This window comes from Haliaeetus albicilla, chromosome 8 (assembly GCF_947461875.1).
Source record: "Haliaeetus albicilla chromosome 8, bHalAlb1.1, whole genome shotgun sequence".
Taxonomy (NCBI): Eukaryota; Metazoa; Chordata; class Aves; order Accipitriformes; family Accipitridae; genus Haliaeetus; species Haliaeetus albicilla.
The window spans coordinates 36,564,120-36,580,436 of record NC_091490.1 but is presented as its reverse complement, the minus strand read 5'-3'; the positions used below and the strand labels follow the sequence as shown (position 1 = coordinate 36,580,436).

The 16,317-nt window shown below is 47.0% G+C and overlaps 1 long non-coding RNA gene across 1 annotated transcript; it reads left to right on the top strand.

Moving 5' to 3' along the window:
* Window positions 1–54: 54 nt before the first annotated feature.
* LOC138686475 (uncharacterized) lies at window positions 55–11,886 on the top strand. Its single transcript, XR_011325867.1, has 2 exons — window positions 55–1,455; window positions 6,990–11,886. It is a non-coding gene; the product is annotated as an uncharacterized lncRNA (long non-coding RNA).
* Window positions 11,887–16,317: the final 4,431 nt, after the last annotated feature.

Below are 16,317 nucleotides of genomic sequence, written 5' to 3'. Positions count from 1 at the left end.
GGGGGGGCCTCGCGCCTCCACGGCAACGCGGCGGCGGCGGCGGGGCGGGGAAGATGGCGCCCGGAGGAGACGGGGAGGGGTAGGCCGCGGGCGGGGGGAGCGGGTCTTGAGCAGGACAGAGCGGGGCCGGCCCCTGGCGGGGAGGGTCGCCGGGCTCCGGAGGGGACAGGGCGCGGAGGCCGCGGGCCGCCTCCGGCTGCCGGGCCCCGCCAGGGCTCCTCAGCGGGCGGGCAGGCCCAGCGCCCCGTCGGTGGGTCCGCCGGGCAGTCACGTCCGCGGTGCTCCTGGCGCGGCAGAGGGGCTGCAGGGAAGGCTGGCCGTGCAGCAGGGCTGCCGCGGGCTCGGCACACGGCGTGGGCAGCTCTGCCGTGCGCGGTGAGCTGCATGGGGCGCATCCCAGGGGCTCCGAAGAATGTAATGCCGTAAAGAGCTCAGCCAGTCCCAGCTAATTAGGCGTAAATGAAGAGGAGCAGCCGCTCCCAAATAAAGCAAGCTTCAAGGAGCATCACCACGACCCCTTGGTCATTTATAGTTTGTCATTAGGTATGTAGAAGAGAAGGCGAAATGCCTGCTCCGGCGCATCTGGAGCTGCGTTTGCAGGGCGTACAGAGCACGTGTTTGGGACCTGTGTAGTAAGGGAGCTATGAGGCAGGGACATGTGCACAGCTAGGTGCTGATGAGGTTTAATAAGTTAACAGTGGGGAAATCAGCAAGGAAAAGTAGTATTTTGCCCATACAGATGTTTCTGAAGGTCTGCTTTGGCCATTACGCGCAAGGATGCACGTGCATACTTCGATCCTTAGGTATAAACTGAAAAGATCCTGCATCATACAGCAATATTCTCTCAGTAGCCATGAAAACATGCGTTTTTTTCCATCCAGCCCAAACTCTTGTGGCTGCTTTAAGCCTATCAGAGGTCTTGCAGACGAGCTTACCTCCCACCGGGAGAAAGCCGGCTGGAACACAAGGGCACAAGCCCCAGGCTTAGCTGAAGCAGTCCAGGGGACTGGAGGCTTAAATAATACATCATTGGCAATAAAACGAGGACGTTTTCAGTGCCTAACCACATCCCTCCCCGTTTCCAATCTGTAAGGGATTAGGCAAGCTCTGAAGTATTGCTGTCTCCCAGAGCAAACTCATAACTCGATGACCACATATGACTTTGCAATTTATCGCAGCAGCACTTTTAACAGCTCCTGCGTGACTAACGCGTCCCATAAATACCAGCCCCGGTCAGAGGAGAAGCGGTCCTGAACTGCCACTCACTGGCAGGCGTTAAGTGTTTCTGATCGGATTTGGCTGAGTACCTTCAGGGAACAGAAGTGCTACAGTTTTTCACCCACTGCTTAGCTGTAGGCCTTGATACCGAGTGGAAGCATCACGGGCATCCAGCAGAGGAGAAGGGGAGCGTGGTTATCTTGATTCTGTCGGCGCTGACTGGGAGGTCCTTCCTGGGTGAGTCTGGGGGCTGAGGGATGCAGAAGGATGCCCAGATGGGATTACGGCTTCCTGCAGGAAACTTGACCAGCCACAGAAGAGATCTGAATGAGAACCATAATCCAACCTTGACTCAAATGCTCTCAAACTCCAGGGAGTCCAGACAGCAGAACCAGGTGTCAGCTTGAATTTTACAGTGAATCAGCATTGGCCAGCCCCACAAAAAGGTGTAGGCACCTAATTCACTTTTAGATGCCTATACAGGATTTGGGAATCTAAATCTGCCCTGGTATCTAAATCACTGTAATGGGCGGTACTGAACCCACAGATATGAACCGAATGTGCTTTGTGAAGTACAAATGCCAGATCTCATTCTTGAACCTTAGTTCTTTCTTCTCTTCCAAGTTTTAATGCTACAAACAAAAATGAAGCACCATATTCACTTTATTGCCTCAGATATTCCAGGCATAAAACTCCCACGTGTTTTATAGAAAAAGTATAAAGACTTTGGAGTTGTTAACTATAACGCTATAGGCAAAGCAGCAATCCATTTTAACAGTTTCCATCAGCCAAAGGTTTAATTACCAGCCGTTGGGCCAGTTTTCTCCAGGAACAATTATAACGCAGTGAAGTCATTTCACGGGGCATTTACCAACAGCAGATTTAGAAAACGGAGGCTAGCTGTGTTCTGTGGCTGATTGAAGTCCTTTGAGCATAACATGGCACTGAATATTTGCCACCTAGGAATAAAGTGTTTTCCAAGCAAACGTTGCTACAACACAGGCTGGACAAGGCCAGATGAAGAGAAAATAGAAACCTTCTTTTCCATCCCCTGGAACACCATCCCAAGCAACAATGCAAACCTTTCTTTTACATCTGGGGATGGATTTGAGTCCTGTATCTTTTTGTGCTTCAAGAGCTGCTGTCTTGCTATCAGGCCTGGAGACCTCCATGACTGCTGCATCCATTTTCTGTTGGTCTAATTGACCTGGAGTCTGCTGGCTCTAGAAGCAGGAAGCACCAACAGATCACAAAAACATCCTTTCTTGTGCAATTCCCAAATCAGTGTGGAAGTGTCATCAATGGCTGGCAAATTGGACGCTCCAGGTCAGACCTCAGGGTCAGACCTCACATGACATTTCAACCCAGGACAGATACAATTTGTACTAGGACATAACTTCAATTTGCATCGGTTTAGTTCGTACTGAAAACTTTTGGGGTTTTTAAGAGCCAAATAAGCTCTTCCAGCAAGGGACTCCCTGACTTAGATGTATGTTTTTAACCTGATTCTGCTCACCACTCTCTGCACTGTCACAGTAACACACAAAAGAACACTCTCCCAGTTAAAGACTGGGCCCTAATGTGAGACAGGGAAAGACGTGTATAGGGAAGGACAGTTCCACTTTGGCTTGTGTTTCAGACCCTGTTGTGAGCTCCCAAGGACTTTGACATATAATGCAAGAGACCCCGGGAAAAACCATCCTGAAAGAAACAGAGGCAAAAATTCCTAAATCCATTTATTTCTCTTTCTAATGAAAAAATCTATCAAACTGTATGCACGTTAATACTATCCCATCTTGTACCAGAGCATAACACAGGCTGGCTTAGGAAGAATGACCGTGTCCAGATGAGCCATGGCACTGTGTGAGCAAGGATCAAGTCCTGCCTTTTGAGAATAACTCATGGTTTAATTTGTCCTTTAAAGGATGATTTTGACATCTCTGCTATGAAAGTTTCTTTCGCTGAATCCTCTGCTGAACTGTCCAGGCAGCTTCCAAGCCTGAGATGAGTAATTTAATTTCTTAGCATGGCACTGAAAGCAAGAGGGCACTTCAGGTGTTGAGGCTGCAAACACCCGTGTACGGAGCTATAACTTCTCTACAGCCCATTAAAAGCAATCTAGTTTTGCCCATTTTTCAGTGGGTGGTGAATTAGATTCTGCCTCAAGCCTTGTATCAATACTGGTCTCTGTGTGCAGTGGGGTTTTTTTACTGGTTAAATACCCTGAAGGTTGAGAGTTGTCCATTAGGAAACACCAGACACAGAAACCAAGGTGGAAATTAGCTTGGCTGAGCCTGGCCCCCAGGCCCAGATCCAAAACAGCATACGAGAATGTCTTTAACCTCAACCATGTGCTAACGCCCTGTTCTTTAATAGGGCCTTACTGGGCAGAGCCAGGGAAGTGCCAGGATGCCTGGCTCAGCACCAGCCTTCTCCTAACCAGGTGCTCGAGGCCATAGCTGCATTTGGAACCCAGAGCTCAGCCCACAGCAAGCTGGGGCTCTGAGTGCAACGAGATATATAACGGTGTTACAGCACCTCAGCTCTGGAGGAGGTTAACAGTGAGTGCTGTGTGTTTTACTCTGCCCCTTGGCTGCTTTATTCCGGATGCAAAACCGTAGCCAGCGATTCAAACCCCTGTAACACCAGGACAACACAGCCCTAGCGTTGTCCTGCAGTTACCATCCGCACTAAAATGGGCTGGCTTGAGGATTTATAAAAAAATGCAGGTATATCTAATGGAAATAGTGTTTCCACTGCAAAATGGATTATTCTCATTCTGGAGTGAGGTGAGAAAACTGAATTAAAAAATACAGTAGTATTCTGTCTCTCCAGTTTCTGTTCCCCTTAACCAGCCAGTAAGTGGGGTTAAGTCAGCAGTGTCATTTCTGGGACCAAGGCAGTCTTTTGGTTTGTAAGAATTTCTTAGAGGGAAACAAAAAATCCACTTATCTAAAGAGCTACCGAGTGAAAAAACCAACATTGGAAACCTGCTTTTTAAAACCATACAAACCAATGTTTTTCAACATCTTTTGATTTGTGGATCTTTATACATTTTCCAGTGAAGAGGCAGACTCTTACGCAGCAAGTTTAAGGCTGTGACCTTGCTTCCTCTGAGTTACCTTTCACAGAGACCTTCAGGGTAATCTCTTGACCCCTGGGCTAAGGCCTGGTTTGAAGCCACAGCTGTTTTACTTTAAAAGGTCCAAATTTTACTTCTCAAATCCCAGCAAAAGAGGGGACATGTCCTAGCAGGGCTCCTAGCAGATATCTCTTCTTTCCTTGCAGGATGCTGTAGGGCTGTCTATGGCACCAGTGGGGCTCGACCAAACTAAAACATCTCAATAGAGCCAGAGGCATGGCATATGACGAGACAGTGCAGGGCTACAGAAATCAGTATGATTTTTGCCATGGACTCCAGTGGGCTGCAAATTGCCCATCAAGACCTGTAGACCTGCTTTTTTCTTCCCAAGGGTGCCCGGGGCTGTCAGCAGTCAAACTGGGGGGAGAGTTGGTCCCACAGGCACAGAGGCTCCACACCACGCAGGGGCTAAACCCACTCCTCTATGCATCCCGAGCAGGGCTGGTGACAAGCAGAGCTGGGTGGGGAGAGAGGCGTGTTTTTCCAGGACACTTCTCATTACAGTGATATGTTTGCTTTGAAACTGAGCCTCAAAACATCTCAGCTTTTAAGGCCCCCACCCCATGATTTCTTGTTTCAACTTTTGAGCATTTTCCTTAAGTTCAGCTTTCAGAAAATAAAATCTGAACTGAAAGGAAGCTCAGCATGCAGTATGAATGTTTTCTTTTTAAAAAAAATTAAAATTCTTACTGATATTTTGGGGGTCTGTCTTTCTTTCCTCACTGAGACTATTTAAGACAGATTTTCTGTACAGACAAAAATATTCCGTAGTAATTCCTCATCTTAAAACATTTGCATGAAAAAAAATCTCAACAGGATTAAAAGCTGGCTAAAAAAGGCACCTTAAGAAAAAAGCTGGTAAAATAAAATAAAATTAATCCTGACCAGAAATATCCTGAAGATTATAAATTTACCACTTTGGATGGCAAAACCAGAGCTGAGCAATAAAACAAGTGGAAATGAGCAATTATTGACATATATTTTCATATAGCTTAAGAATTATTTTTGCAGCTAATGACTTTAAAAAGATACTTTCTAAATAGTTTTAAAATATCTTTTAAAGAATACTTTTTAAAACCCAAGTTAAATATTTCATGACAGTTCTATAGTGCTTTTAATTGCATTGCTCAATGTAAAACTTGTAATTCAAACATTTATATAGAAAAATTAGAAAGCAATTGCTTTACATCTAACCATTTGTGTAAAAATTATAATCTAACTGTCAAAACAGTTGATAAAGCTAGAGATTTGAAGAGAAATTTGCTAAATGTTTGTTATCTTTGGCATAACATGAGTGATTAGAACCACTGTGCTAAACAAATTGAATTTTCATCAAACAAACTTATTGTTGTTACATGCTCAAGTGAATGAACTGCAGTTGTTTAGTCTGGATGGGAGAGAAGTGTAGGGGAGAAGACATGATAATAGTCTTTAAATATATAAAACGCAGCTGTGAAGAGGCAAGGGTTATGTTTTCAGCATCCATGTTGGATAGCTGAAGAAGAAAGCGAGACCAAGGCTCAGATACAGAGTGGCTTCCCAGCAGTTAGGGCAGCAAAACGTGGAGAGAATTGACTTAAGACCACCATGGAGGCTCCATCACCAGGTATTTTTAACAATAAACATCTGTTGGACAAGGCAGAGGAAAGGTCAATGCAGCTCTGGGACAATGAGATGGCCAAGATGAGTTTTTGGTGATTTGGGGTGTGTGGATCCCCACACAGGTTCTAGAGGAGGTGGGGACCCACAGACACCCCACGGGTGCAGGCTTGCAGGCTGCTGTGCAACATTTTTGACCTTGCTTTGCTGAATCATTTTTGTTGGCCCATTTGAGATAATGCACATCCCATCGGGGTGTGCTGGCTCCCAGCTGAGAACTGGCCAGCTCCTGACACCTCTTCCAGTCTTGTTCCTATGACTGTGATGCTTCCCACACCAGTCCCACCTCTTCCCACTGCTGTCATGGCCCCATCACCCTTCTCATGGGCATGCACATCTGCACCACCAGCTGTACCACTTTTGGTGCCAGCCAGCTGTGTAGGTCCTGCCACCTCTGCAAATGTCTGTGTGGGAAATCATCATCTTTTCATGGCAAGACAGAAGGACAGATGGTTGCCAAACCCAAGAGCCAGCAGTGCTTGTAATATGTATTTGCAGTAGAGTATTATATGATGTGAAGATCACTTTATTACCATAATGTGCCAAATACCTCCAATGTGACAGCTGAGTCCAACGTGTGCTAGTGCCAGTTCATGTGTCTCTTTCCAGCTATGCAAGCCATGTGCTGGAGGATGCTGTCCTCTCACCTCTCCCAGCTCAACGCTGCTGCAACTCAGCAAGTTGAGATGAGACAACTCCCTTCTGCAAGTGAAATGCTGGTGACCCTCAAGGAGTGACATGGGACCCTGCTCCCATCCTGTGGCATCCCCACAAGGTACCCCAGAAATGCTGCCACTCATGATGAAGACATAGGGCTGAATTAGTTTACACTGTTTTAGCTTGTTTTCAGCCCAGGTGGCTGAAGGGACAACCAGGTCAGGTCACGTATTCAGTGCCAAAGGAAGATGTGTGACAACACCTGCCTATTTGCAAAACAAGCCATCCCCTCACCTTTTCTGTATCCTTGCAGTAAGATATTGGACATTTCTCCATGGAGTCTTGTCCAGAGCACCACCGCCTCCTCCTCATTCAGGGTCTCTGGAGGTGTCTGTAACACAAATATTAAGGAAGAACAACCAAGCACCTCCCACAGCAAAGGAACCCATTTGGAGACCAGCAAGCTGCAGGCTCTTCAGGACACGCACTAGCTTGCTTCACCTGCCCATCCTGCAAACATTTAAGCTACAACAGACAGATGTGGAGGGTTACGACCTCACTGTCCCCTCAGCTGCCTGGTACTGCGCTGCAGCCACGACAAGAGATTAGGGGAGCCCAAGTCAGCCAGGTTATCCTCAGCACCATAAACCAGTGCTCTTGAGATAGCATGGCCAATTTTGTGTGCAGCACTCCAGCATCACCTGGAATGAACGCTACCTGTGGTGCACCATGTCCTGTGCCCAGCCAGCTCTCGAGCACTCACTGAGCTTCGAGGGATGGTCTTCTGCTTCCACATGCAGCCTCGGCCACTTGCCACCCCACAGATAAAGCGTGCTACAATTTGGAAGTCTTTAAGATGAAATGTTGCATCTTTCCTGCAATAAAGTTCACAAAATGTTGATGCTTTCTCTCTGCAGCAAGCACAAAAAGAGATGCGAAACCCCCTGTGTTTATAGGTGTTCTTAGTGAACTGTTACTCACCGAGGGTGGGTCTGGGAGGAGGTTTTCAAAGGATTGCTGAGTTGCAGAGTGCTTGGCTCTCACTGAGGCCTTAGCAGGCAACTTCCTTTCATGGCTTTGGAAAGTCAGCCGTCAGTTGGTAGCTGCCTTTCACAATGTTCGTGTAGAAGATATTTTTCAGCAGTTTCTCTGGGAGGAGAGTGTTTTCTTTAGTTTTTTTCAATACTGTCGTGACCGCACACCCAACTGACACCCACAAGGCTTACTAGGGCCACGTACTAATGAAGATTTCCAAGCGTCAGTGTCACTCACAGGGTTTGAGCTGTAGCTATAAAGACTGTAAATAAGCAGGCTGACGGCCAAAGAGGCTTAGCAGTGCTTTGATGAGGTATTCGAGATAGTTGGAGAGCGATCTGTACCACACCCTGGCTACAAACACTGATATCACACAGATCTCAGCCTGCAATAAATGGATAGGTTAGTAAAGCAAGCTCTGATTAAAACAGGGCCAACCAAAATTAGACTTTTACTGCTGCAGCAGTAAGGTGAAAAAAAGGATGACTGGTTTCTTCTACTGGTGGAAAATTCTGGTTTTGGAGCTGAGCTGAAGAGGAAAGACTTAATATAATGAGAAAAGGTCATTTCATTTTGGGTCAGCGAAAACCGTTTTGCTTGACCAGTAACAAAATGTTCTGGTTTGCTTGGAGACTGACTAGTCTTTAAAAAAAAAGAACTAAAACCCACAACTCTCTTCCTTTTAAATTTAGTCCATTTGAAAATGAACAGGGGAAAAAAAAAAAAGAAGGCTTCAAACTAAATGATCTTCAGTAAAGCAAACTGCTTCAGCCTGAAAATGCTGAAGTGAAACATTTCAATATTTAAGGAAAGAAAGAACTTCTATTGTTTTGTCTTGTCATTGACTGACTTCAGCCCAGATTTGTGAGTTATTTTCGTTGCCTTCGTTTTCACAGGGGACTTAGTTGGGTTTTTTAGTTGGGGTTTTTTGGGGGTTTTTTTTGTTTTTTTTTTAAACTAATTTAATACTCTTTTCCAGTTCAGTTCGGCAAAGGTTCATAAGAACATGACTGAGCTGACAATTTGCACAAATATCAAGCAAATACTTGGTTGGGTTTTTTTTCCCTTGCATTTTAGGTTTTCTTTGAAATTGTACCTGAATTTCAGAGAAGCTGTGGGGTCCTCAGGATCAGCCACCCCTGAAACGTGCACAGAGCAAAACTCTCAAAGTCTATGTGCTCTGCCGTGTAACCTGCGTACCACAAACATTCAGATGCCATCTTCAGTCCTGCAAAATATTAAGAGAGGCATTTAAGATTTACCCGAGTGATTAAGCACGAGCAGCTTGTAATTGTTTCCAGATTCCTCTCCTAGCAGGAGAAAAGGCTCTGCAATCCCTGTCCGCGTGCTCAGTGTAGCAATGCACTCATAAACAGAGAAACTGAAGATGAACCAAAGAGGACAAACAAATATCCTGAGTTTTGAGAACAAGCCAGCATTACGTTTTAATCCAGTATGGACTGTCCAGCTCAGAAAAGCAGGATTATTTAGCCAGCATATATCAGGGTATGTCTGCATCCTCCCTGTAGCAACACCTGTGCACCAGCAACTAGAAAACCCTCGTAAGTACACATGGTCAGATTCAGTCTGCAATTTTTCATCTGGCTTGGGAGTGTTAAATGAAGATCAACTGTTGAAATCAGCCTCCTTTGGGGGAATCTGACTGTGTCTGCGCTTACAGAGAAGACCTTTGTCCTCCAGGTTTTATATAAAGCCGCAAAGATTGCAGACTTTCTGCATAAGCCACAAAACAATCCAGCAAGCATCTGGAGAGACTTGCCTCACATCCCAAACTGTTCCCTTCATGCAAATCTACCAATATATTTTTCCCACAGACTGCTTGGTCATGAAAAGAGATCTTCCCAAACTTGCTCAGGGCTTCAAAAACCTTAGCAACCCCAGCCCAAGTTTGAAAGCAAATTCAAGGGTTCGCCATCGCCTTTGAACACAGCGGGGATCTACTCCAACAGGTTAGATCTCAGGGGCCACATTGGTCCCAGGATTTAAACCAGACCACATGTGAAATGGCAACTACCTCTTAATTTTTTATTTTATTTTATTTTTAAATAGGATAATTTAGGGGCTATGGGGTTTTTTTTATTATTATTACTATTTTAATGGCAAATTCAGTGTGCTGCCTTCCCTCCTTAATGAAGGGGACCAGGGAATGTTGCTCAATTTCTCCCACTTTCTAGAAATAGCCCCTACAAATCCTTTGTAAAAATATAACCACAATCTCTTTTCCCCCTTCTCTCTCCCCCCAAGGAGGGGGCTTTCATCAGCTCAGACCATTTTTCTTCTGCTACCTCTTTATCTTAACCTTTTGTCCAAGGTTACATTTATTTTCCAAGGTCCATGGCCAGGACAAGGATACAGAGGGTGCAGCTGACTTTGTCTGTTGAGGGTCACTGTCACCACTGCAAGAGGCACAACCCTGGTGTTGGCGGGGTGTCTCTGAAAACACCCCCTGCCCTCATCCAGTCCAGTATGCTGCCCAGTTCACCCAGTCAGGCCCCTCCACAGCAGCTGTTGTTGCTGCCCATCAGGGCACGTCTTTGTAGCCAAAACTGACTCCTGCACTTGGATTGTGCAAACCCATTTTCTCTCCCTTCCGCAGTCCTGGCTATCGCATGCACATCTGGTTGTTTCTCTGAACCTCTCCACAATCATTGCTTCATGTCCGTTCAACCCCGGGCTGGAAATGTAGCTGTTCTCCCTCCCCCGGGACATTGTCTGCTGCCTCCTCCTCTCTTAGCTAAATTCACCGTGCAATGGCTCGTGCCATCCCTTCTTGTGCAAAACCCTCCGAGAAGGGTCTTTTTCCAGTATGGAAATCTTGGCGCACTCCTTGAGGAGATGATCTCAGATAAGTCCACTGCTGGGGAGAGAGGTTCACCACCCTCTGTGGAAACTTCACAAGGTCTGGTCTTCATCCAGATGGGATTTTTTTTTTTTTTTTTTTTTTTTTTGAATTTGAGCAAAAATGCTTCAGTCTTTACAATGTGAGAGAGGAGTGAAAAAAATACATTGCTGCCATTATAGTGGATGGAAAAAAGGGGGTTCAGGCTCTCTTTGAAGAGTCCTGGTGCTGAAGCAAATGGGCTGCTTTTGTTTAAATTACATGAGAATGGATCTTCTAGCAGAAGTGACCTTTGCTTGCTTCAGCAAGCTTGCGTGAGGGGCAGCATTTGCCATCTCCTGCCCGAGCCCATCTCTCCCCAGTCAGGGCAGTGGGCACCAAATCTGGCACAGACTGCATGGGGTTCAGTGGTGGAGCTGGAGAGGTGAGACATGGCTCTGTCATTTGAGGTGGGAGGAGAAATACCTGCAGTGAGGGCCAGAGCTAAACCTGCACAGGAGCATGTAGAGGTGGCAGCTCCTGCCCGCAGCAGCTTTTAACCACGTTTATACACCACGGGGCGACAGGGAGCTCTTCCATTGAAGCACATACATGCGCAGCCTCAAGATTGTACAGCAGAAGTAGATTTGTTGCTCATACAGACAGAGGAAGGTTTTCACTTGTGCACTCACCCACCTGCTCATGGCCAAAGCCATCCCGATTCTGGTTCGTAGTGCTGAGTCCTGGCCAAGCTGTTCTTCGGTTCCCAGTCCGCCCCATCTGCACCATGACCCAGGGCTCACAGCTGAATGATGGCAGTGGGAATCGCCTGCAGGGAAGATGTTGAGACAGAAATGATGAAAAACTCCATCCACACCAGCCAAAAACCCAACTCACTCTTCCACACACCTACCAAGCACTGGGTTTGTGACAAAGCCAAGCCTAAAGGGGCCACTCAGCCCACACAGCATCTTTAACTATGCTTTTCTAGGTCCTCACAAACCAGCCCTGACAGTGCTAGGAGAAAACAGATTTACAGCAAATCTCCCCAAAGCATCGTCTGCATTCCCCCCGCGGGCTGGGCTGCGAGTCGCTGCCTCCAAAGAGCATCGCCCATGGGAAAACACCACCAGCTCAGCCCCGTCCTTGGAAAGCCATCGGGGAAAACACGGGGTAGGGGCTCGAGGTTAGCACAGCCCCGACAAGGCGCCGGGGATACCTGAACCGCTAATTTGCCAGACGCCCCCGGAGCCTGGCTTGGCAGCCCCCCACTGGCTGTCGCAGCGTGGAAGCCATTAACATTTAAAAATACTTGCAGGAATGGGAGGGTGGGGGGGGGGTGGAAATGGTATTTGCGGAGGCCCATTCCTCAGCACACTTTCATGTGTGCCAAAGTTTGTTGGCATGGCTCTGAGTTTGATAGGGAACATCTGGGCTGCTGTTGCTGCCTGTATATTGGCTGAGGGCAGTGAACAAAAGGGGTTTGTGCAGGAATGCGTGGGGAGGGGTGCGGGGTGTTCGTGCGTCGAGGGACAGCTGTGAGAGGCGAAACGCAGAAATACTCTCCGGAGAAGAAAGCCTAATGCACATCCCATGTTCCTACTTTTTAAAAGGGGGTAAAAGCCTTCCCCCCCAATTCTCCTCTTCCCTCCCCCGAAAGCACGTACTGAAGGCGAGCGGAGCTCAGACACAGATTCATGCCCCGCTACCTCTGCACATTCGATTACTGCCGCAGTCTGGAAAAACAATTGGAGTGGAGAGAGCAGGTTAGTTGGAGAGGAGGGAAGTCCGAACCCAACCACACGGTGCAGCACCAGCACATACTCAAGAGATAACTGGTGAGCTCTTTGGAAGCAGCCTGGATCCCCATGCCCTGATGCCACTGCAGTGGAAAGCACCTGGTGACAAACCCCCTTTGAGTGCACTGAGACTGGCGACGTGGACCCGCCAAGAACAGCACCGGTTGAAGTTTCCTCCACTTCTATTGGGAATTTGGGGTAAGCAGCTGAAAATTAGCATTGTGCCGCTGCCAGCAGCACAAAAACCACAGGCTGCTTCCTACAGAGACAGGGTCCTGTTGTATCTGACAGGAGAGGATGGCTTGGAGGGATGAAGAAGGAATGGATTCACACTTGAGGAAGGCTGATCTGTTGGGACCTATCTGAAAATTACAGGCCAGGTGCAACCCTTGGCTCTAAAGATCACAGCAGACATGCTTCATCCCATATGCTCCATCCCCAAGGAGCTGCTGCTGCCTGTGGATGGACACGAGAAACCTTTGATTGAACCTAATGTAACATTTCTGACATTCTTCCTTTTGCAGCTCCTTTCCACCATCCCATGCCTGCAGTAGTTTTTACTCAATATGTTTGCAGTGTTCACCAGTCTTCTCAAAATTTCATTCCATGGACTAAACCTCTTCCTCAACAACAGCAGCACTGGTATAATTTCCTACCTGCAGATCCCTCTTTGCTCATGCTGTTTTTGCCCAGCTCAATACCACGGGCAACAGTTTTGAGCATTTCCAAGGTTTGGGTTTTTTAATCAATGGAGCATTTTTGTCTTTTCTTTCTGATATGTGCATTTGGTCTGAATCTTACCTAGCAGCCTACATCCCTCCTTGGTTCCAGTCCTTAGCAAGGGCACACATTAAGTCTGCTACCCAGAGCAAGATTTCCTTTGCCTCTGCCTTTGGGGCTCCTTGGAGTTGCTGGAGCCACCCCAGAGAGGGTATTTGGGTAGCACTTGGGGCACACATCCCTCTTGCTACCCCCTACCTTGACAGGGCAGCTCTCTGGGAAAGCCTCAGGAAGCAAAACCTAAAGACCAAAGGTCAGTGAAGACCCTTGGGTCTGACAGCCAAGGCAGACTTTTCCAGCCCTCATCTCCTTTTTAGGTCTCAGCAGCATGCCTACAAGCCATTGTTTTGAGCTGACTTATTCAACGCCATCCACACAACCCTCTTGGCGCTGTCTCAGGCAGCAGGCTTGTGCTGGGGATGCTGGGTCCAGAGCTGGGCATGTTTGGAGATAAGCTTCCTTCAGCGATATTTGGATTTCGATTACATCAGTGTCAAGACACAGCTTTTTGCCAGAGCCAAGCGAGCTCCTGCCATGCCAAGGAAAGCAGCCAGGCCAGCTAGGGGCTGTGCACAGTGCATTGGGGAGGACACCAGTCCCTCTACACCCCCACGCAGGGGCATGGTGGAGGGAAAAGCCAGCTTATATGCAGCAGCACAGGCTACACCTCCAGCTGCCATGCAGACAGTCCTAAGCGGTCATCTCTTCTGCGGCAGGTTAGGAGAAGAACTGCAGAAAACTCAGCTGGTCTTTGGAAACTCCCTGCAGTCATCACTGGGGAATGTGAAGCCATATATAAGCATGCGACCAAGCTTAGCAGTCAATGCCCCATTTTACAGAGGAAGAAAAAAAGTGTAACTGCTGTTTTTAGTGCTAGATGTCCCCTTGATCCACTTCTGGAAACAGAGGGGTTGAGAGTGGCTGATTTACTTCTGCTTCATCACTATTAGCATTGCCAAAGCGCATCTGCCATGTCTCAGGGATAAACCCCTCCTCATAGGCAGGTCTGTGCCTCCATTCATCCTCCACATCCTTCTCCAGGACACCTTTTCTTCTAGCTCTGCCTGAAAAACAGCCCAGCACACCAAGTGACATGATGCTGCAAAGGTATCCTTCTCTAGCCAGACTCCCATCTGACCCCGCTCCCACATGTCCTTCCTTGACCACTGCCACCAGCTGAGAAGAACCCATCCCGACAAGGACTACAAGTGTTTTTCAAAAGCACAGAAACAATTTAAGAGCCTAAATCCCACTTTCCAGTGTGGTTAAAGGCCCCATCAAGAGGTAGACTGTTAATCATCCTAGATGCTTTTGAAAGTTGCAGTAGAGGTTCATCTGTGTCTTCAACATCTTCCAGGGACCCACCTGCCTTTGAAATCCCTCCTGAGGGACCCCAATGGTGGTGGCTGGGGAGGAGGACAAATTTCAGAGCCACATTTCTCCTGCCAATGCAGTTCCATCTCATTTGCTCCATCACTGCATCTTATCCAGCATCTAACATGGGCCAGCTGGGAAACTCCCAGTGCAATGGGCTTGGGAAGGGGATGGTGGCTGGTGGGAAAATGCCCATTTAACTTTTCGCAGGCAAGTGTGGTTCGAACAGTTGTTTCAACTTGAAAAAAACTGACACGTGTCTCCAAATTGTCCAAATGTTTGGCTTTTACATTTCCTTCAGTGACACATCCCAGGGTTTTAGTTGAAAAGGTCTTTTCTCTTCAGAATTAGGCCACTTGTAGGAAAAAACCTATCAAAACAGGAAGCTTGAAATTATCAAAGAAAAATATTTTCATTGACCTAAAAAGAACTTACCCTTTGGTTTTTTAGTTCACAAAATTTTTCAGGACTGACTCTTCATCCCCACGAGAGATGAGAAATACTGTCAGTACCTCAGAAATGCTGCCAGAAGGAAAGAGTTATTAATTACCAACCACTATTTTTAACCTGCAATCAAGAGTCACTTCTCATGGGTGACAACCAGATTCTCTTGAGGCTCTGCCATTGGCTTCATTGAGGCTTTTAAGTCAGAGATAGGATTTTTTTTGATGGGACATGCCCCAGGCACTCCGCAAAGCCTACCCTATCAATTTCCAAAGCAAGCATCAGGTATCACATGCTCTTGCTATCCATCTATTTAGAAAAATTATGTCATTACCTTTTTTCCCCACCTATATTCCTACTGAAAAAAATGTTCATTTTTTTCTCCCCTTCTATTCCATAACTCAAAAAGGACTAGATGGATTTTGCTCAGAGCTTCCAAAAAAATTCTCCACTGGGTAAGGGCCAGGCATGCAAAAATTTCAACCTGAAAAGTGAATGTTTTCAAAAGTTATTAGCTTATGAGAAGGGCTATAATGGAAACTGTTTTACTGCCGTAATTATAACACCACAAACAGAGCCTGCTGCAATATATAACATTATCAAGTGCCTGTCAGCATTTAATAGAAGTCTTAATTAACTGCTGGGGAGGAACATGGCAAAAATTTATTTTCAGGAAAACATTTGGGAGCTGCGTAATTCTGGGCTTTTTTTTTTTATAAGTCCGTCTCGATTGGAGCCTTAGTAGAGTTCATAGGACAGACTAAATACAAGACAAGTGTGTATCTTGTTGGCATTACTTAATGATAGGATTTTCTTTTCTGTTAAACTACATAATCCAGAAACAACAATAATGTTTGTGTTGGGCTGGAGCCAGACACTTCAGAGCTGGATTTTAACCTTCCCAAAGTTTGGGGTTATTCGAAGCCAGGGGCTTGACTCAGCTTGTTGGGGAGGGGAGGCTCATGTGTAATCTGTGGGGCTGACCTACCTCTGCCATTTGCTTTCCTCGCCCACTTACATCACCCCAAAGATGCTCACGCTCAGGATTTGGGGGGCATCCCCATCTTGTGGTACTGTTTTACCACACAGCAGTGTCTGAGCTCCTGGGCTGGAGACCCAGGCACAGAGGAGAGGTGTGGGGAGGGCCAAGCACAACAGTTATAGGATCACTGTAATTAACTCCTTGCAACTGGCTGTGCAGGAGATAACCTGCTCTACACCAGCCTGACCACTGCATGTTTCCTCTCCCTTACAAATCTGGGGAGGGGCTGCACAGGAAGGCTCCTCCTGCTGCAGCTCCATCTCCGCACGCATTTCCAAGAGCCTCTTCCATCACCCCCGCGCACCTTTGGGGTCCGGCCCCTCCACCC